Here is a 23,750-nt window from a genome sequence, read left to right on the forward strand (position 1 = left end):
TATTGAGTTTTTGGTAAATACTTTATATACTGAAGCCTATGATTTTTAGTGTTGTTTTAAAATTTCTAACCATATTTTACATATTTATTAGTGTATTCTAAACTCTCTTTCATGGTAAATGAGCATCGTTCAATTGTTTTTATAAATTAATTTAGTAAAACTTCATATACTCCTTAAATTAGTGGACTAGCCATTATAAAATCGTTATTCTCTAGAGAAATGAAGACAAAAAAGGTTCCAAACCTCTTTGAACATCATCATATGTTAGTGCAAGATGCAACAATGCATTAAAACAATATTGTCGTATTTTTTGAAATTTTCTCAAAATCTATGTGTTAACCCCTACGAAAATATTTAGTTTTTAGTAAATACTTTATGTACTGAATCCTATAACCATTAGTGTTGTTTTAAAATTTCTAACCATATTCTACATTTGTATTAATGTATGCTAAACTCTCTTTCATGGTAAATGAGCATCGTTCATTGTTTTAATAAATTAATTTTGAAAAACTTCATATACTCCCTAAATTAGTGGATTAAGCATATAAAATCGCTATACAGTTGAAAAATAGAGAAAACAAAGGCTCCAAACCTCTTTGAACATCATATGTTAGTGCAGGATGCAACTATTCGTTAAGACAATTTTGTCATATTTTTTTATTTTTTTCAAAATCTATGTGTTAACCCCTACAAAAATATTGAGTTTTTGGTAAATACTTTATATACTGAAGCCTATGATTTTTAGTGTTGTTTTAAAATTTCTAACCATATTTTACATATTTATTAGTGTATTCTAAACTCTCTTTCATGGTAAATGAGCATCGTTCAATTGTTTTTATAAATTAATTTAGTAAAACTTCATATACTCCTTAAATTAGTGGACTAGCCATTATAAAATCGTTATTCTCTAGAGAAATGAAGACAAAAAAGGTTCCAAACCTCTTTGAACATCATCATATGTTAGTGCAAGATGCAACAATGCATTAAAACAATATTGTCGTATTTTTTGAAATTTTCTCAAAATCTATGTGTTAACCCCTACGAAAATATTTAGTTTTTTGTAAATACTTTATGTACTGATTCCTATAACCATTAGTGTTGTTTTAAAATTTCTAACCATATTCTAAATTTGTATTAATGTATGCTAAGCTCTCTTTCATGGTAAATGAGCATCGTTCATTGTTTTAATAAATTAATTTAGAAAAACTTAATATACTCCCTAAATTAGTGGATTAACCATATAAAATCGCTATTCAGTTGAAAAATAGAGAAAACAAAGGCTCCAAACCTCTTTGAACATCATATGTTAGTGCAGGATGCAACTATTCATTAAAACATTATTGTCATATTTTTATATTTTTTTTCAAAATCTATGTGTTAACCCCTACGAAAATATTGAGTTTTTGGTAAATACTTTATATATTGAAGCCTATGATTTTTAGTGTTGTTTTAAAATTTCTAACCATATTTTAAATTTTTATTAGTGTATGCTAAACTCCCTTTCTTGGTAAATGAGCATCGTTCAATTGTTTTTATAAATTAATTTAGTAAAACTTCATATACTCCTTAAATTAGTGGACTAGCCATTATAAAATCGTTATTTTCTAGAGAAATGAAGTCAAAAAAGGTTCCAAACCTCTTTGAACATCATCATATGTTAGTGCAAGATGCAACAATGCATTAAAACAATATTGTCGTATTTTTTGAAATTTTCTCAAAATCTATGTGTTAACCCCTACGAAAATATTTAGTTTTTAGTAAATACTTTATTAGTGTATTCCAAACTCCCTTTCATGGTAAATGAGCATCGTTCAATTGTTTTTATAAATTAATTTAGTAAAACTTCATATACTCCTTAAATTAGTGGACTAACCATTATAAAATCGTTATTCTCTAGAAAAATGAAGACAACAAAAGTTCCAAACCTCTTTTAACATCATCATATGTTAGTGCAAGATGCAACAATGCATTAAAACAATATTGTCGTATTTTTTGAAATTTTCTCAAAATCTAAGTGTTAACCCTTATGAAAATAAGAAGTATTTGGTAAATACTTTATATACTGAAGCCTATAATCTTTAGTGTTGTTTTAAAATTTCTAACCACATTCTACATTTGTATTAATGTATTTTAAGCTCTTTTTCATGGTATATGGGAATCGTTATAATTTTTTAATCAATCACTTTAGTAATACTTCATAATACTCCCTAAATCGATGAAATAACAACTATAAAATCACTATTTTCTTGAAAAACGGAGACAACAAAGGCTCCAAACCGCTTTGAAAATCATCATATGTTAGTGCATGATGCAACTATGCATTAAAAAAATATTTTTGTATTTTTTGAAATTTTCTCAAAATCTATGTGTTAACCCCTACGAAAATATTGAGTTTTCGGTAAATACTTTATATAATGAAGCCTATGATCTTTAGTGTTGTTTTAAAATTTCAAACCATATTCTACATTTTTATTAGTGTATTCTAAACTCTCTTTCATGGTAAATGAGCATCGTTCAATTGTTTTTATAAATTAATTTAGTAAAACTTCATATACTCCTTAAATTAGTGGACTAACCATTATAAAATCGTTATTTTCTAGAAAAATGAAGACAACAAAGGTTCCAAACCTCTTTTAACATCATCATTTGTTAGTGCAAGATGCAACAATGCATTAAAACAATATTGTCGTATTTTTTGAAATTTTCTCAAAATCTATGTGTTAACCCCTATGAAAATAATGAGTTTTTGATAAATACTTTATATACTGAAGCCTATAATCTTTAGTGTTGTTTTAAAATTTCTAACCACATTCTACATTTGTATTAATGTATTTAAGCTCTTTTTCATGGTATATGGAAATCGTTATAATTTTTTTATCAATCACTTTACTAATACTTCATAATACTCCCTAAATCGATGGAATAACAACTATAAAATCACTATTTTCTTGAAAAACGGAGACAACAAAGGCTCCAAACCGCTTTGAAAATCATCATATGTTAGTGCAGAATGCAACTATGCATTAAAAAATATTGATGTATTTTTTGAAATTTTCTCAAAATCTATATGTTAACCCATACGAAAATATTGAGTTTTTGATAGATACTTTATACACTGAAGCCTATGATTTTTAGAGTTGTTTTAAAATTTCTAACCATATTCTACATTTTTATTATTGTATGCTTTCATGGTAAATGAGCATCGTTCAATTGTTGTTATAAATTAATTTAGTAAAACTTCATATACTCCCTAAATTAGTGGACTACCCATTATAAAATTGCTATTCTCTAGAGAAATGGAGACACAAATGTGCCAAACCTCTATGACCATCATTATATATTAGTACATGATGCAATTATGCATTAAAACAATATTGTCGTATTTTTTAAAAGTTTCTCAAAATCTAAGTGTTAACCCCTATGAAAATAAGAAGTTTTTGGTAAATACTTTATATACTGAAGCCTATAATCTTTAGTGTTGTTTTAAAATTTCTAACCACATTCTACATTTGTATTAATGTATTTTAAGCTCTTTTTCATGGTATATGGAAATCGTTATAATTTTTTATCAATCACTTTAGTAATACTTCATAATACTCTCTAAATCGATGGAATAACAACTATAAAATCACTATTTTCTTGAAAACAGAGACAGCAAAGGCTCCAAACCGCTTTGAAAATCATCATATGTTAGTGCAGGATGCAACTATGCATTAAAAAAATATTATTGTATTTTTTGAAATTTTCTCAAAATCTATATGTTAACCCCATACGAAAATATTTAGTTTTTGATAGATACTTTATATACTGAAGCCTATGATCTTTAGTGCTGTTTTAAAATTTCAAACCATATTCTGCATTTTTATTAATGTATCTTAAACTCTCTTTCATGGTAAATGAGCATCGTTCAATTGTTTTTATAAATTAATTTAGTAAAACTTCATATACTCCTTAAATTAGTGGACTAACCATTATAAAATCTTTATTCTCTAGAGAAATGAATACAACAAAGGTTCCAAACTTCTTTGAAAATAATCATATGTTAGTTCAGGATGCAATTAAAAATTAAAACAATATTGTCGTATTTTTTGAAATTTTCTCAAAATCTATGTGTCCCTTCGAAAATATTGAGTTCTTGGTAAATACTTTATATAATGAAGCCTATGATCTTTAGTGTTATTTTAGAATTTCAAACCATATTCTACATTTTTATTAGTGTATTATAAACTCTATTTCATGGAAAATGAGCATCATTCAATTGTTTTTATAAATTGATTTAGTAAAACTTCATATACTCCTTAAATTATTGGACTAACCATTATAAAATCGTTATTCTCTAGAGAAATGAAGACAACAAAGGTTCCAAACCTCTTTGAACATCATCATATGTTAGTGAAAGATGCAACAATGCATTAAAACAATATTGTTGTATTTTTAAATTTTTTTCTCAAAATCTATGTGTTAACCCCAACGAAAATATTTAGTTTTAAGTAAATACTTTATGTATTGAATCCTATAACCATTAGTGTTGTTTTAAAATTTCTAACCATATTCTAGATTTGTATGTATGCTAAACTCTCTTTCATGGTAAATGAGCATCGTTCATTGTGTTAATAAATTAATTTAGAAAAACTTCATATACTCCCTAAATTAGTGGATTAAGCATATAAAATCGCTATTCAGTTGAAAAATAGAGAAAACAAAGGCTCCAAACCTCTTTGAACATCATATGTTAGTGCAGGATGCAACTATTCATTAAAAAATATTGTCACATTTTTTTTATTTTTTTCAAAATCTACGCGTTAACCCCTACGAAAATATTGAGTTTTTGGTAAATACTTTATATACTGAAGCCTATGATTTTTAGTGTTTTTAAAAATTTCTAACAATATTTTACATTTTTATTAGTGTATGCTAAACTCTCTTTCATGGTAAATGAGCATCGTTCAATTGTTTTTATAAATTAATTTAGTAAAACTTCATATACTCCTTAAATTAGTGGACTAGCCATTATAAAATCGTTATTCTCTAGAGAAATGAAGACAAAAAAGGTTCCAAACCTCTTTGAACATCATCATATGTTAGTGCAAGATGCAACAATGCATTAAAACAATATTGTCGTATTTTTTGAAATTTTCTCAAAATCTATGTGTTAACCCCTACGAAAATATTTAGTTTTTAGTAAATACTTTATGTACTGAATCCTATAACCATTAGTGTTGTTTTAAAATTTCTAACCATATTCTACATTTGTATTAATGTATGCTAAACTCTCTTTCATGGTAAATGAGCATCGTTCATTGTTTTAATAAATTAATTTTGAAAAACTTCATATACTCCCTAAATTAGTGGATTAAGCATATAAAATCGCTATACAGTTGAAAAATAGAGAAAACAAAGGCTCCAAACCTCTTTGAACATCATATGTTAGTGCAGGATGCAACTATTCGTTAAGACAATTTTGTCATATTTTTTTATTTTTTTTCAAAATCTATGTGTTAACCCCTACAAAAATATTGAGTTTTTGGTAAATACTTTATATACTGAAGCCTATGATTTTTAGTGTTGTTTTAAAATTTCTAACCATATTTTACATATTTATTAGTGTATTCTAAACTCTCTTTCATGGTAAATGAGCATCGTTCAATTGTTTTTATAAATTAATTTAGTAAAACTTCATATACTCCTTAAATTAGTGGACTAGCCATTATAAAATCGTTATTCTCTAGAGAAATGAAGACAAAAAAGGTTCCAAACCTCTTTGAACATCATCATATGTTAGTGCAAGATGCAACAATGCATTAAAACAATATTGTCGTATTTTTTGAAATTTTCTCAAAATCTATGTGTTAACCCCTACGAAAATATTTAGTTTTTTGTAAATACTTTATGTACTGATTCCTATAACCATTAGTGTTGTTTTAAAATTTCTAACCATATTCTAAATTTGTATTAATGTATGCTAAGCTCTCTTTCATGGTAAATGAGCATCGTTCATTGTTTTAATAAATTAATTTAGAAAAACTTCATATACTCCCTAAATTAGTGGATTAAGCATATAAAATCGCTATTCAGTTGAAAAATAGAGAAAACAAAGGCTCCAAACCTCTTTGAACATCATATGTTAGTACAGGATGCAACTATTCATTAAAACAATATTGTCATATTTTTTTTTTTTTCAAAATCTATGTGTTAACCCCTACGAAAATATTGAGTTTTTGGTAAATACTTTATATATTGAAGCCTATAATTTTTAGTGTTGTTTTAAAATTTCTAACCATATTTTACATATTTATTAGTGTATGCTAAACTCTCTTTCATGGTAAATGAGCATCGTTCAATTGTTTTTATAAATTAATTTAGTAAAACTTCATATACTCCTTAAATTAGTGGACTAGCCATTATAAAATCGTTATTCTCTAGAGAAATGAAGACAAAAAAGGTTCCAAACCACTTTGAATATCATCATATGTTAGTGCAAGATGCAACAATGCATTAAAACAATATTGTCGTATTTTTTGAATTTTTCTCAAAATCTATGTGTTAACCCCTACGAAAATATTTAGTTTTTTGTAAATAATTTATGTACTGATTCCTATAACCATTAGTGTTATTTTAAAATTTCTAACCATATTCTACATTTGTATTAATGTATGCTAAACTCTCTTTCATGGTAAATGAGCATCGTTCATTGTTTTAATAAATTAATTTAGAAAAACTTAATATACTCCCTAAATTAGTGGATTAACCATATAAAATCGCTATTCAGTTGAAAAATAGAGAAAACAAAGGCTCCAAACCTCTTTGAACATCATATGTTAGTGCAGGATGCAACTATTCATTAAAACATTATTGTCATATTTTTATATTTTTTTCAAAATCTATGTGTTAACCCCTACGAAAATATTGAGTTTTTGGTAAATACTTTATATATTGAAGCCTATGATTTTTAGTGTTGTTTTAAAATTTCTAACCATATTTTAATTTTTATTAGTGTATGCTAAACTCCTTTCATGGTAAATGAGCATCGTTCAATTGTTTTTATAAATTAATTTAGTAAAACTTCATATACTCCTTAAATTAGTGGACTAGCCATTATAAAATCGTTATTTTCTAGAGAAATGAAGTCAAAAAAGGTTCCAAACCTCTTTGAACATCATCATATGTTAGTGCAAGATGCAACAATGCATTAAAACAATATTGTCGTATTTTTTGAAATTTTCTCAAAATCTATGTGTTAACCCCTACGAAAATATTTAGTTTTTAGTAAATACTTTATTAGTGTATTCCAAACTCCCTTTCATGGTAAATGAGCATCGTTCAATTGTTTTTATAAATTAATTTAGTAAAACTTCTTATACTCCTTAAATTAATGGACTAACCATTATAAAATCGTTATTCTCTAGAAAAATGAAGACAACAAAAGTTCCAAACCTCTTTTAACATCATCATATGTTAGTGCAAGATGCAACAATGCATTAAAACAATATTGTCGTATTTTTTGAAATTTTCTCAAAATCTAAGTGTTAACCCTTATGAAAATAAGAAGTATTTGGTAAATACTTTATATACTGAAGCCTATAATCTTTAGTGTTGTTTTAAAATTTCTAACCACATTCTACATTTGTATTAATGTATTTTAAGCTCTTTTTCATGGTATATGGGAATCGTTATAATTTTTTAATCAATCACTTTAGTAATACTTCATAATACTCCCTAAATCGATGAAATAACAACTATAAAATCACTATTTTCTTGAAAAACGGAGACAACAAAGGCTCCAAACCGCTTTGAAAATCATCATATGTTAGTGCATGATGCAACTATGCATTAAAAAAATATTTTGTATTTTTTGAAATTTTCTCAAAATCTATGTGTTAACCCCTACGAAAATATTGAGTTTTCGGTAAATACTTTATATAATGAAGCCTATGATCTTTAGTGTTGTTTTAAAATTTCAAACCATATTCTACATTTTTATTAGTGTATTCTAAACTCTCTTTCATGGTAAATGAGCATCGTTCAATTGTTTTTATAAATTAATTTAGTAAAACTTCATATACTCCTTAAATTAGTGGACTAACCATTATAAAATCGTTATTTTCTAGAAAAATGAAGACAACAAAGGTTCCAAACCTCTTTTAACATCATCATTTGTTAGTGCAAGATGCAACAATGCATTAAAACAATATTGTCGTATTTTTTGAAATTTTCTCAAAATCTATGTGTTAACCCCTATGAAAATAATGAGTTTTTGATAAATACTTTATATACTGAAGCCTATAATCTTTAGTGTTGTTTTAAAATTTCTAACCACATTCTACATTTGTATTAATGTATTTTAAGCTCTTTTTCATGGTATATGGAAATCGTTATAATTTTTTTATCAATCACTTTACTAATACTTCATAATACTCCCTAAATCGATGGAATAACAACTATAAAATCACTATTTTCTTGAAAAACGGAGACAACAAAGGCTCCAAACCGCTTTGAAAATCATCATATGTTAGTGCAGAATGCAACTATGCATTAAAAAATATTGATGTATTTTTTGAAATTTTCTCAAAATCTATATGTTAACCCATACGAAAATATTGAGTTTTTGATAGATACTTTATACACTGAAGCCTATGACTTTTAGAGTTGTTTTAAAATTTCTAACCATATTCTACATTTTTATTATTGTATGCTTTCATGGTAAATGAGCATCGTTCAATTGTTGTTATAAATTAATTTAGTAAAACTTCATATACTCCCTAAATTAGTGGACTACCCATTATAAAATTGCTATTCTCTAGAGAAATGGAGACACAAATGTGCCAAACCTCTATGACCATCATTATATATTAGTACATGATGCAATTATGCATTAAAACAATATTGTCGTATTTTTTAAATTTTCTCAAAATCTAAGTGTTAACCCCTATGAAAATAAGAAGTTTTGGTAAATACTTTATATACTGAAGCCTATAATCTTTAGTGTTGTTTTAAAATTTCTAACCACATTCTACATTTGTATTAATGTATTTTAAGCTCTTTTTCATGGTATATGGAAATCGTTATAATTTTTTATCAATCACTTTAGTAATACTTCATAATACTCTCTAAATCGATGGAATAACAACTATAAAATCACTATTTTCTTGAAAAACAGAGACAGCAAAGGCTCCAAACCGCTTTGAAAATCATCATATGTTAGTGCAGGATGCAACTATGCATTAAAAAAATATTATTGTATTTTTTGAAATTTTCTCAAAATCTATATGTTAACCCCATACGAAAATATTTAGTTTTTGATAGATACTTTATATACTGAAGCCTATGATCTTTAGTGCTGTTTTAAAATTTCAAACCATATTCTACATTTTTATTAATGTATCTTAAACTCTCTTTCATGGTAAATGAGCATCGTTCAATTGTTTTTATAAATTAATTTAGTAAAACTTCATATACTCCTTAAATTAGTGGACTAACCATTATAAAATCTTTATTCTCTAGAGAAATGAATACAACAAAGGTTCCAAACTTCTTTGAAAATAATCATATGTTAGTTCAGGATGCAATTAAAAATTAAAACAATATTGTCGTATTTTTTGAAATTTTCTCAAAATCTATGTGTCCCTTCGAAAATATTGAGTTCTTGGTAAATACTTTATATAATGAAGCCTATGATCTTTAGTGTTATTTTAGAATTTCAAACCATATTCTACATTTTTATTAGTGTATTATAAACTCTATTTCATGGAAAATGAGCATCATTCAATTGTTTTTATAAATTGATTTAGTAAAACTTCATATACTCCTTAAATTATTGGACTAACCATTATAAAATCGTTATTCTCTAGAGAAATGAAGACAACAAAGGTTCCAAACCTCTTTGAACATCATCATATGTTAGTGAAAGATGCAACAATGCATTAAAACAATATTGTTGTATTTTCTAAAAAATTTCTCAAAATCTATGTGTTAACCCCAACGAAAATATTTAGTTTTTAGTAAATACTTTATGTATTGAATCCTATAACCATTAGTGTTGTTTTAAAATTTCTAACAATATTCTACATTTGTATTAATATATGCTAAACTCTCTTTCATGGTAAATGAGCATCGTTCATTGTTTTAATAAATTAATTTAGAAAAACTTCATATACTCCCTAAATTAGTGGATTAAGAATATAAAATCGCTATTCAGTTGAAAAATAGAGAAAAAAAAGGCTCCAAACCTCTTTGAAAATCATATGTTAGTGCAGGATGCAACTATTCATTAAAAAAATATTGTCACATTTTTTTTATTTTTTTCAAAATCTACGTGTTAACCCCTACGAAAATATTGAGTTTTTGGTAAATACTTTATATACTGAAGCCTATGATTTTTAGTGTTGTTTAAAAATTTCTAACAATATTTTACATTTTTATTAGTGTATGCTAAACTCTCTTTCATGGTAAATGAGCATCGTTCAATTGTTTTTATAAATTAATTTAGTAAAACTTCATATACTTCTTAAATTAGTGGACTAGCCATTATAAAATCGTTATTCTCTAGAGAAATGAAGACAAAAAAGGTTCCAAACCTCTTTGAACATCATCATATGTTAGTGCAAGATGCAACAATGCATTAAAACAATATTGTCGTATTTTTTGAAATTTTCTCAAAATCTATGTGTTAACCCCTACGAAAATATTTAGTTTTTTGTAAATACTTTATGTACTGATTCCTATAACCATTAGTGTTGTTTTAAAATTTCTAACCATATTCTAAATTTGTATTAATGTATGCTAAGCTCTCTTTCATGGTAAATGAGTATCGTTCATTTTTTTAATAAATTAATTTAGAAAAACTTCATATACTCCCTAAATTAGTGGATTAAGCATATAAAATCGCTATTCAGTTGAAAAATAGAGAAAACAAAGGCTCCAAACCTCTTTGAACATCATATGTTAGTACAGGATGCAACTATTCATTAAAACAATATTGTCATATTTTTTTTTTTTCAAAATCTATGTGTTAACCCCCTACGAAAATATTGAGTTTTTGGTAAATACTTTATATATTGAAGCCTATAATTTTTAGTGTTGTTTTAAAATTTCTAACCATATTTTACATATTTATTAGTGTATGCTAAACTCTCTTTCATGGTAAATGAGCATCGTTCAATTGTTTTTATAAATTAATTTAGTAAAACTTCATATACTCCTTAAATTAGTGGACTAGCCATTATAAAATCGTTATTCTCTAGAGAAATGAAGACAAAAAAGGTTCCAAACCTCTTTGAACATCATCATATGTTAGTGCAAGATGCAACAATGCATTAAAACAATATTGTCGTATTTTTTGAATTTTTCTCAAAATCTATGTGTTAACCCCTACGAAAATATTTAGTTTTTTGTAAATAATTTATGTACTGATTCCTATAACCATTAGTGTTGTTTTAAAATTTCTAACCATATTCTACATTTGTATTAATGTATGCTAAACTCTCTTTCATGGTAAATGAGCATCGTTCATTGTTTTAATAAATTAATTTAGAAAAACTTAATATACTCCCTAAATTAGTGGATTAACCATATAAAATCGCTATTCAGTTGAAAAATAGAGAAAACAAAGGCTCCAAACCTCTTTGAACATCATATGTTAGTGCAGGATGCAACTATTCATTAAAACAATATTGTCATTTTTTTTTTTTTTTCAAAATCTATGTGTTAACCCCTACGAAAAATATTGAGTTTTTGGTAAATACTTTATATATTGAAGCCTATAATTTTTAGTGTTGTTTTAAAATTTCTAACCATATTTTACATATTTATTAGTGTATGCTAAACTCTCTTTCATGGTAAATGAGCATCGTTCAATTGTTTTTATAAATTAATTTAGTAAAACTTCATATATTCCTTAAATTAGTTGACTACCCATTATAAAATCGTTATTCTCTAGAGAAATGAAGACAAAAAGGTTCCAAACCTCTTTGAACATCATCATATGTTAGTGCAAGATGCAACAATGCATTAAAACAATATTGTCGTATTTTTAGAAATTTTCTCAAAATCTATGTGTTTAACCCCTACGAAAATATTTAGTTTTTTGTAAATAATTTATGTACTGATTCCTATAACCATTAGTGTTATTTTAAAATTTCTAACCATATTCTACATTTGTATTAATGTATGCTAAACTCTCTTTCATGGTAAATGAGCATCGTTCATTGTTTTAATAAATTAATTTAGAAAAACTTCATATACTCCCTAAATTAGTGGAGTAACCATATAAAATCACTATTCAGTTGAAAAATAGAGAAAACAAAGGCTCCAAACCTCTTTGAACATCAAATGTTAGTGCAGGATGCAACTATTCATTAAAACAATATTGTCATATTTTTATATTTTTTTTCAAAATCTATGTGTTAACCCCCTACGAAAATATTGAGTTTTTGGTAAATACTTTATATACTGAAGCCTATGATTTTTAGTGTTGTTTTAAAATTTCTAACCATATTTTACATTTTTATTAGTGTATGCTAAACTCTCTTTCATGGTAAATGAGCATCGTTCAATTGTTTTTATAAATTAATTTAGTAAAACTTCATATACTCCTTAAATTAGTGGACTAGCCATTATAAAATCGTTATTCTCTAGAGAAATGAAGACAAAAAGGTTCCAAACCTCTTTGAACATCATCATATGTTAGTGCAAGATGCAACAATGCATTAAAACAATATTGTCGTATTTTTTGAAATTTTCTCAAAATCTATGTGTTAACCCCTACGAAAATATTTAGTTTTTAGTAAATATTTTATGTACTGAATCCTATAACCATTAGTGTTGTTTTAAAATTTCTAACCATATTCTACATTTGTATTAATGTATTCTAAACTCTCTTTCATGGTAAATGAGCATCGTTCATTGTTTTAATAAATTAATTTAGAAAAACTTAATATATTCCCTAAATTAGTGGATTAAGCATATAAAATCGCTATTCAGTTGAAAAATAGAGAAAACAAAGGCTCCAAACCTCTTTGAACATCATATGTTAGTGCAAGATGCAACTAATCATTAAAACAATATTGTCATATTTTTTTATTTTTTTCAAAATCTATGTGTTAACCCCTACGAAAATATTGAGTTTTAGGTAAATACTTTATATACTGAAGCCTATGATTTTTAGTGTTGTTTTAAAATTTCTAACCATATTTTACAATTTTATTATTGTATGCTAAACTCTCTTTCATGGTAAATGAGCATCGTTCAATTATTTTTATAAATTAATTTAGTAAAACTTCATATACTCCTTAAATTAGTGGACTAGCCATTATAAAATCGTTATTCTCTAGAGAAATGAAGACAAAAAGGTTCCAAACCTCTTTGAATATCATCATATGTTAGTGCAAGATGCAACAATGCATTAAAACAATATTTTCGTATTTTTTGAAATTTTCTCAAAATCTATGTGTTAACCCCTACGAAAATATTTAGTTTTTTGTAAATAATTTATGTACTGATTCCTATAACCATTAGTGTTATTTTAAAATTTCTAACCATATTCTACATTTGTATTAATGTATGCTAAACTTTCTTTCATGGTAAATGAGCATCGTTCATTGTTTTAATAAATTAATTTAGAAAAACTTAATATACTCCCTAAATTAGTGGATTAACCATATAAAATCGCTATTCAGTTGAAAAATAGAGAAAACAAAGGCTCCAAACCTCTTTGAACATCATATGTTAGTGCAGGATGCAACTATTCATTAAAACAATATTGTCATATTTTTATATTTTTTTTCAAAATCTATGTGTTAACCCCCTACGAAAATATTGAGTTTTTGGTAAATACTTTATATACTGAAGCCTATGATTTTTAGTGTTGTTTTAAAATTTCTAACCATATTTTACATTTTTATTAGTGTATGCTAAACTCTCTTTCATGGTAAATGAGCATCGTTCAATTGTTTTTATAAATTAATTTAGTAAAACTTCATATACTCCTTAAATTAGTGGACTAGCCATTATAAAATCGTTATTCTCTAGAGAAATGAAGTCAAAAAGGTTCCAAACCTCTTTGAACATCATCATATGTTAGTGCAAGATGCAACAATGCATTAAAACAATATTGTCGTATTTTTTGAAATTTTCTCAAAATCTATGTGTTAACCCCTACGAAAATATTTAGTTTTTAGTAAATACTTTATTAGTGTATTCCAAACTCCCTTTCATGGTAAATGAGCATCGTTCAATTGTTTTTATAAATTGATTTAGTAAAACTTCATATACTCCTTAAATTAGTAGACTAACCATTATAAAATCGTTATTCTCTAGAGAATTGAAGACAACAAAGGTTCCAAACCTCTTTGAACATCATCATATGTTAGTGAAAGATGCAACAATGCATTAAAACAATATTGTTGTATTTTTTAAAATTTTTCTCAAAATCTATGTGTTAACCCCAACGAAAATATTTAGTTTTTAGTAAATACTTTATGTACTGAATCCTATAACCATTAGTGTTGTTTTAAAATTTCTAACCATATTCTACATTTGTATTAATGTATGCTAAACTCTCTTTCATGGTAAATGAGCATCGTTCATTGTTTTAATAAATTAATTTAGAAAAACTTCATATACTCCCTAAATTAGTGGATTAAGCATATAAAATCGCTATTCAGTTGAAAAATAGAGAAAACAAAGGCTCCAAACCTCTTTGAACATCATATGTTAGTGCAGGATGCAACTATTCATTAAAAAAATATTGTCACATTTTTTTTATTTTTTTCAAAATCTACGCGTTAACCCCCTACGAAAATATTGAGTTTTTGGTAAATACTTTATATACTGAAGCCTATGATTTTTAGTGTTGTTTTAAAATTTCTAACCATATTTTACATTTTTATTAGTGTATGCTAAACTCTCTTTCATGGTAAATGAGCATCGTTCAATTGTTTTTATAAATTAATTTAGTAAAACTTCATATACTCCTTAAATTAGTGGACTAGCCATTATAAAATCGTTATTCTCTAGAGAAATGAAGACAAAAAAGGTTCCAAACCTCTTTGAACATCATCATATGTTAGTGCAAGATGCAACAATGCATTAAAACAATATTGTCGTATTTTTTGAAATTTTCTCAAAATCTATATGTTAACCCCTACGAAAATATTTAGTTTTTAGTAAATATTTTATGTACTGAATCCTATAACCATTAGTGTTGTTTTAAAATTTCTAACCATATTCTACATTTGTATTAATGTATTCTAAACTCTCTTTCATGGTAAATGAGCATCGTTCATTGTTTTAATAAATTAATTTAGAAAAACTTATATATTCCCTAAATTAGTGGATTAAGCATATAAAATCGCTATTCAGTTGAAAAATAGAGAAAACAAAGGCTCCAAACCTCTTTGAACATCATATGTTAGTGCAAGATGCAACTATTCATTAAAACAATATTGTCATATTTTTTTATTTTTTTCAAAATCTATGTGTTAACCCCTACGAAAATATTGAGTTTTTGGTAAATACTTTATATACTGAAGCCTATGATTTTTAGTGTTGTTTTAAAATTTCTAACCATATTTTACAATTTTATTATTGTATGCTAAACTCTCTTTCATGGTAAATGAGCATCGTTCAATTGTTTTTATAAATTAATTTAGTAAAACTTCATATACTCCTTAAATTAGTGGACTAGCCATTATAAAATCGTTATTCTCTAGAGAAATGAAGACAAAAAATGTTCCAAACCTCTTTGAATATCATCATATGTTAGTGCAAGATGCAACAATGCATTAAAACAATATTTCGTATTTTTTGAAATTTTCTCAAAATCTATGTGTTAACCCCTACGAAAATATTTAGTTTTTTGTAAATACTTTATGTACTGATTCCTATAACCATTAGTGTTATTTTAAAATTTCTAACCATATTCTACATTTGTATTAATGTATGCTAAACTCTCTTTCATGGTAAATGAGCATCGTTCATTGTTTTAATAAATTAATTTAGAAAAACTTAATATACTCCCTAAATTAGTGGATTAACCATATAAAATCGCTATTCAGTTGAAAAATAGAGAAAACAAAGGCTCCAAACCTCTTTGAACATCATATGTTAGTGCAGGATGCAACTATTCATTAAAACAATATTGTCATATTTTTTTATTTTTTTTCAAAATCTATGTGTTAACCCCCCTACGAAAATATTGAGTTTTTGGTAAATACTTTATATACTGAAGCCTATGATTTTTAGTGTTGTTTTAAAATTTCTAACCATATTTTAAATTTTTATTAGTGTATGCTAAACTCTCTTTCATGGTAAATGAGCATCGTTCAATTGTTTTTATAAATTAATTTAGTAAAACTTCATATACTCCTTAAATTAGTGGACTAGCCATTATAAAATCGTTATTCTCTAGAGAAATGAAGTCAAAAAAGGTTCCAAACCTCTTTGAACATCATCATATGTTAGTGCAAGATGCAACAATGCATTAAAACAATATTGTCGTATTTTTTGAAATTTTCTCAAAATCTATGTGTTAACCCCTACGAAAATATTTAGTTTTTAGTAAATACTTTATAAGTGTATTCCAAACTCCCTTTCATGGTAAATGAGCATCGTTCAATTGTTTTTATAAATTGATTTAGTAAAACTTCATATACTCCTTAAATTAGTAGACTAACCATTATAAAATCGTTATTCTCTAGAGAATTGAAGACAACAAAGGTTCCAAACCTCTTTGAACATCATCATATGTTAGTGAAAGATGCAACAATGCATTAAAACAATATTGTTGTATTTTTTAAAATTTTTCTCAAAATCTATGTGTTAACCCCAACGAAATATTTAGTTTTTAGTAAATACTTTATGTACTGAATCCTATAACCATTAGTGTTGTTTTAAAATTTCTAACCATATTCTACATTTGTATTAATGTATGCTAAACTCTCTTTCATGGTAAATGAGCATCGTTCATTGTTTTAATAAATTAATTTAGAAAAACTTCATATACTCCCTAAATTAGTGGATTAAGCATATAAAATCGCTATTCAGTTGAAAAATAGAGAAAACAAAGGCTCCAAACCTCTTTGAACATCATATGTTAGTGCAGGATGCAACTATTCATTAAAAAAATATTGTCACATTTTTTTATTTTTTTCAAAATCTACGCGTTAACCCCTACGAAAATATTGAGTTTTTGGTAAATACTTTATATACTGAAGCCTATGATTTTTAGTGTTGTTTTAAAATTTCTAACCATATTTTACATTTTTATTAGTGTATGCTAAACTCTCTTTCATGGTAAATGAGCATCGTTCAATTGTTTTTATAAATTAATTTAGTAAAACTTCATATACTCCTTAAATTAGTGGACTAGCCATTATAAAATCGTTATTCTCTAGAGAAATGAAGACAAAAAAGGTTCCAAACCTCTTTGAACATCATCATATGTTAGTGCAAGATGCAACAATGCATTAAAACAATATTGTCGTATTTTTTGAAATTTTCTCAAAATCTATATGTTAACCCCTACGAAAATATTTAGTTTTTAGTAAATATTTTATGTACTGAATCCTATAACCATTAGTGTTGTTTTAAAATTTCTAACCATATTCTACATTTGTATTAATGTATTCTAAACTCTCTTTCATGGTAAATGAGCATCGTTCATTGTTTTAATAAATTAATTTAGAAAAACTTAATATATTCCCTAAATTAGTGGATTAAGCATATAAAATCGCTATTCAGTTGAAAAATAGAGAAAACAAAGGCTCCAAACCTCTTTGAACATCATATGTTAGTGCAAGATGCAACTATTCATTAAAACAATATTGTCATATTTTTTTATTTTTTTCAAAATCTATGTGTTAACCCCTACGAAAATATTGAGTTTTTGGTAAATACTTTATATACTGAAGCCTATGATTTTTAGTGTTGTTTTAAAATTTCTAACCATATTTTACAATTTTATTATTGTATGCTAAACTCTCTTTCATGGTAAATGAGCATCGTTCAATTATTTTTATAAATTAATTTAGTAAAACTTCATATACTCCTTAAATTAGTGGACTAGCCATTATAAAATCGTTATTCTCTAGAGAAATGAAGACAAAAACGTTCCAAACCTCTTTGAATATCATCATATGTTAGTGCAAGATGCAACAATGCATTAAAACAATATTTTCGTATTTTTTGAAATTTTCTCAAAATCTATGCGTTAACCCCTACGAAAATATTTAGTTTTTTGTAAATAATTTATGTACTGATTCCTATAACCATTAGTGTTATTTTAAAATTTCTAACCATATTCTACATTTGTATTAATGTATGCTAAACTTTCTTTCATGGTAAATGAGCATCGTTCATTGTTTTAATAAATTAATTTAGAAAAACTTAATATACTCCCTAAATTAGTGGATTAACCATATAAAATCGCTATTCAGTTGAAAAATAGAGAAAACAAAGGCTCCAAACCTCTTTGAACATCATATGTTAGTGCAGGATGCAACTATTCATTAAAACAATATTGTCATATTTTTTTATTTTTTTTCAAAATCTATGTGTTAACAACCCCCTACGAAAATATTGAGTTTTTGGTAAATACTTTATATACTGAAGCCTATGATTTTTAGTGTTGTTTTAAAATTTCTAACCATATTTTAAATTTTTATTAGTGTATGCTAAACTCTCTTTCATGGTAAATGAGCATCGTTCAATTGTTTTTATAAATTAATTTAGTAAAACTTCATATACTCCTTAAATTAGTGGACTAGCCATTATAAAATCGTTATTCTCTAGAGAATGAAGTCAAAAAAGGTTCCAAACCTCTTTGAACATCATCATATGTTAGTGCAAGATGCAACAATGCATTAAAACAATATTGTCGTATTTTTTGAAATTTTCTCAAAATCTATGTGTTAACCCCTACGAAAATATTTAGTTTTTAGTAAATACTTTATAAGTGTATTCCAAACTCCCTTTCATGGTAAATGAGCATCGTTCAATTGTTTTTATAAATTGATTTAGTAAAACTTCATATACTCCTTAAATTAGTAGACTAACCATTATAAAATCGTTATTCTCTAGAGAATTGAAGACAACAAAGGTTCCAAACCTCTTTGAACATCATCATATGTTAGTGAAAGATGCAACAATGCATTAAAACAATATTGTTGTATTTTTTAAAATTTTTCTCAAAATCTATGTGTTAACCCCAACGATAATATTTAGTTTTTAGTAAATACTTTATGTACTGAATCCTATAACCATTAGTGTTGTTTTAAAATTTCTAACCATATTCTACATTTGTATTAATGTATGCTAAACTCTCTTTCATGGTAAATGAGCATCGTTCATTGTTTTAATAAATTAATTTAGAAAAACTTCATATACTCCCTAAATTAGTGGATTAAGCATATAAAATCGCTATTCAGTTGAAAAATAGAGAAAACAAAGGCTCCAAACCTCTTTGAACATCATATGTTAGTGCAGGATGCAACTATTCATTAAAAAAATATTGTCACATTTTTTTTATTTTTTTCAAAATCTACGCGTTAACCCCCCCTACGAAAATATTGAGTTTTTGGTAAATACTTTATATACTGAAGCCTATGATTTTTAGTGTTGTTTTAAAATTTCTAACCATATTTTACATTTTTATTAGTGTATGCTAAACTCTCTTTCATGGTAAATGAGCATCGTTCAATTGTTTTTATAAATTAATTTAGTAAAACTTCATATACTCCTTAAATTAGTGGACTAGCCATTATAAAATCGTTATTCTCTAGAGAAATGAAGACAAAAAAGGTTCCAAACCTCTTTGAACATCATCATATGTTAGTGCAAGATGCAACAGTGCATTAAAACAATATTGTAGTATTTTTTGAAATTTTCTCAAAATCTATATGTTAACCCCTACGAAAATATTTAGTTTTTAGTAAATATTTTATGTACTGAATCCTATAACCATTAGTGTTGTTTTAAAATTTCTAACCATATTCTACATTTGTATTAATGTATTCTAAACTCTCTTTCATGGTAAATGAGCATCGTTCATTGTTTTAATAAATTAATTTAGAAAAACTTAATATATTCCCTAAATTAGTGGATTAAGCATATAAAATCGCTATTCAGTTGAAAAATAGAGAAAACAAAGGCTCCAAACCTCTTTGAACATCATATGTTAGTGCAAGATGCAACTATTCATTAAAACAATATTGTCATATTTTTTTATTTTTTTCAAAATCTATGTGTTAACCCCTACGAAAATATTGAGTTTTTGGTAAATACTTTATATACTGAAGCCTATGATTTTTAGTGTTGTTTTAAAATTTCTAACCATATTTTACAATTTTATTATTGTATGCTAAACTCTCTTTCATGGTAAATGAGCATCGTTCAATTATTTTTATAAATTAATTTAGTAAAACTTCATATACTCCTTAAATTAGTGGACTAGCCATTATAAAATCGTTATTCTCTAGAGAAATGAAGACAAAAAATGTTCCAAACCTCTTTGAATATCATCATATGTTAGTGCAAGATGCAACAATGCATTAAAACAATATTTTCGTATTTTTTGAAATTTTCTCAAAATCTATGCGTTAACCCCTACGAAAATATTTAGTTTTTTGTAAATAATTTATGTACTGATTCCTATAACCATTAGTGTTATTTTAAAATTTCTAACCATATTCTACATTTGTATTAATGTATGCTAAACTCTCTTTCATGGTAAATGAGCATCGTTCATTGTTTTAATAAATTAATTTAGAAAAACTTAATATACTCCCTAAATTAGTGGATTAACCATATAAAATCGCTATTCAGTTGAAAAATAGAGAAAACAAAGGCTCCAAACCTCTTTGAACATCATATGTTAGTGCAGGATGCAACTATTCATTAAAACAATATTGTCATATTTTTTTATTTTTTTTTCAAAATCTATGTGTTAACAACCCCCTACGAAAATATTGAGTTTTTGGTAAATACTTTATATACTGAAGCCTATGATTTTTAGTGTTGTTTTAAAATTTCTAACCATATTTTAAATTTTTATTAGTGTATGCTAAACTCTCTTTCATGGTAAATGAGCATCGTTCAATTGTTTTTATAAATTAATTTAGTAAAACTTCATATACTCCTTAAATTAGTGGACTAGCCATTATAAAATCGTTATTCTCTAGAGAAATGAAGTCAAAAAAGGTTCCAAACCTCTTTGAACATCATCATATGTTAGTGCAAGATGCAACAATGCATTAAAACAATATTGTCGTATTTTTTGAAATTTTCTCAAAATCTATGTGTTAACCCCTACGAAAATATTTAGTTTTTAGTAAATACTTTATAAGTGTATTCCAAACTCCCTTTCATGGTAAATGAGCATCGTTCAATTGTTTTTATAAATTGATTTAGTAAAACTTCATATACTCCTTAAATTAGTAGACTAACCATTATAAAATCGTTATTCTCTAGAGAATTGAAGACAACAAAGGTTCCAAACCTCTTTGAACATCATCATATGTTAGTGAAAGATGCAACAATGCATTAAAACAATATTGTTGTATTTTTTAAAAATTTTCTCAAAATCTATGTGTTAACCCCAACGATAATATTTAGTTTTTAGTAAATACTTTATGTACTGAATCCTATAACCATTAGTGTTGTTTTAAAATTTCTAACCATATTCTACATTTGTATTAATGTATGCTAAACTCTCTTTCATGGTAAATGAGCATCGTTCATTGTTTTAATAAATTAATTTAGAAAAACTTCATATACTCCCTAAATTAGTGGATTAAGCATATAAAATCGCTATTCAGTTGAAAAATAGAGAAAACAAAGGCTCCAAACCTCTTTGAACATCATATGTTAGTGCAGGATGCAACTATTCATTAAAAAAATATTGTCACATTTTTTTTATTTTTTTCAAAATCTACGCGTTAACCCCCTACGAAAATATTGAGTTTTTGGTAAATACTTTATATACTGAAGCCTATGATTTTTAGTGTTGTTTTAAAATTTCTAACCATATTTTACATTTTTATTAGTGTATGCTAAACTCTCTTTCATGGTAAATGAGCATCGTTCAATTGTTTTTATAAATTAATTTAGTAAAACTTCATATACTCCTTAAATTAGTGGACTAGCCATTATAAAATCGTTATTTTCTAGAGAAATGAAGACAAAAAAGGTTCCAAACCTCTTTGAACATCATCATATGTTAGTGCAAGATGCAACAGTGCATTAAAACAATATTGTCGTATTTTTTGAAATTTTCTCAAAATCTATATGTTAACCCCTACGAAAATATTTAGTTTTTAGTAAATACTTTATGTACTGAATCCTATAACCATTAGTGTTGTTTTAAAATTTCTAACCATATTATACATTTGTATTAATGTATGCTAAACTCTCTTTCATGGTAAATGAGCATCGTTCATTGTTTTAATAAATTAATTTAGAAAAACTTCATATACACCCTAAATTAGTGGATTAAGCATATAAAATCGCTATTCAGTTGAAAAATAGAGAAAACAAAGGCTCCAAACCTCTTTGAACATCATATGTTAGTGCAGGATGCAACTATTCGTTAAAACAATATTGTCATATTTTTTTTATTTTTTTAAAAAATCTAAGTGTTAACCCCTACGAAAATATTGAGTTTTTGGTAAATACTTTATATACTGAAGCCTATGATTTTTAGTGTTGTTTTAAAATTTCTAACCATATTTTACATTTTTATTAGTGTATGCTAAACTCTATTTCATGGTAAATGAGCATCGTTCAATTGTTTTTATAAATTAATTTAGTAAAACTTCATATACTCCTTAAATTAGTGGACCAGCTTATAAAATCGTTATTCTCTAGAGAAATGAAGACAAAAAAGGTTCCAAACCTCTTTGAACATCATCATATGTTAGTGCAAGATGCAACAATGCATTAAAACAATATCGTCGTATTTTTTTAAATTTTCTCAAAATCTATGTGTTAACCCCTACGAAAATATTTAGTTTTTAGTAAATACTTTATGTACTGAATCCTATAACCATTAGTGTTGTTTTAAAATTTCTAACCATATTATACATTTGTATTAATGTATGCTAAACTCTCTTTCATGGTAAATGAGCATCGTTCATTGTTTTAATAAATTAATTTAGAAAAACTTCATATACACCCTAAATTAGTGGATTAAGCATATAAAATCGCTATTCAGTTGAAAAATAGAGAAAACAAAGGCTCCAAACCTCTTTGAACATCATATGTTAGTGCAGGATGCAACTATTCGTTAAAACAATATTGTCATATTTTTTTTATTTTTTTAAAAAAATCTAAGTGTTAACCCCTACGAAAATATTGAGTTTTTGGTAAATACTTTATATACTGAAGCCTATGATTTTTAGTGTTGTTTTAAAATTTCTAACCATATTTTACATTTTTATTAGTGTATGCTAAACTCTCTTTCATGGTAAATGAGCATCGTTCAATTGTTTTTATAAATTAATTTAGTAAAACTTCATATACTCTTTAAATTAGTGGACCAGCTTATAAAATCGTTATTCTCTAGAGAAATGAAGACAAAAAAGGTTCCAAACCTCTTTGAACATCATCATATGTTAGTGCAAGATGCAACAATGCATTAAAACAATATCGTCGTATTTTTTTAAATTTTCTCAAAATCTATGTGTTAACCCCTACGAAAATATTTAGTTTTTAGTAAATACTTTATGTACTGAATCCTATAACCATTAGTGTTGTTTTAA

Source organism: Brassica napus, chromosome C9 (genome assembly GCF_020379485.1).
Source record: "Brassica napus cultivar Da-Ae chromosome C9, Da-Ae, whole genome shotgun sequence".
In the NCBI taxonomy this organism is placed as follows: Eukaryota; Viridiplantae; Streptophyta; class Magnoliopsida; order Brassicales; family Brassicaceae; genus Brassica; species Brassica napus.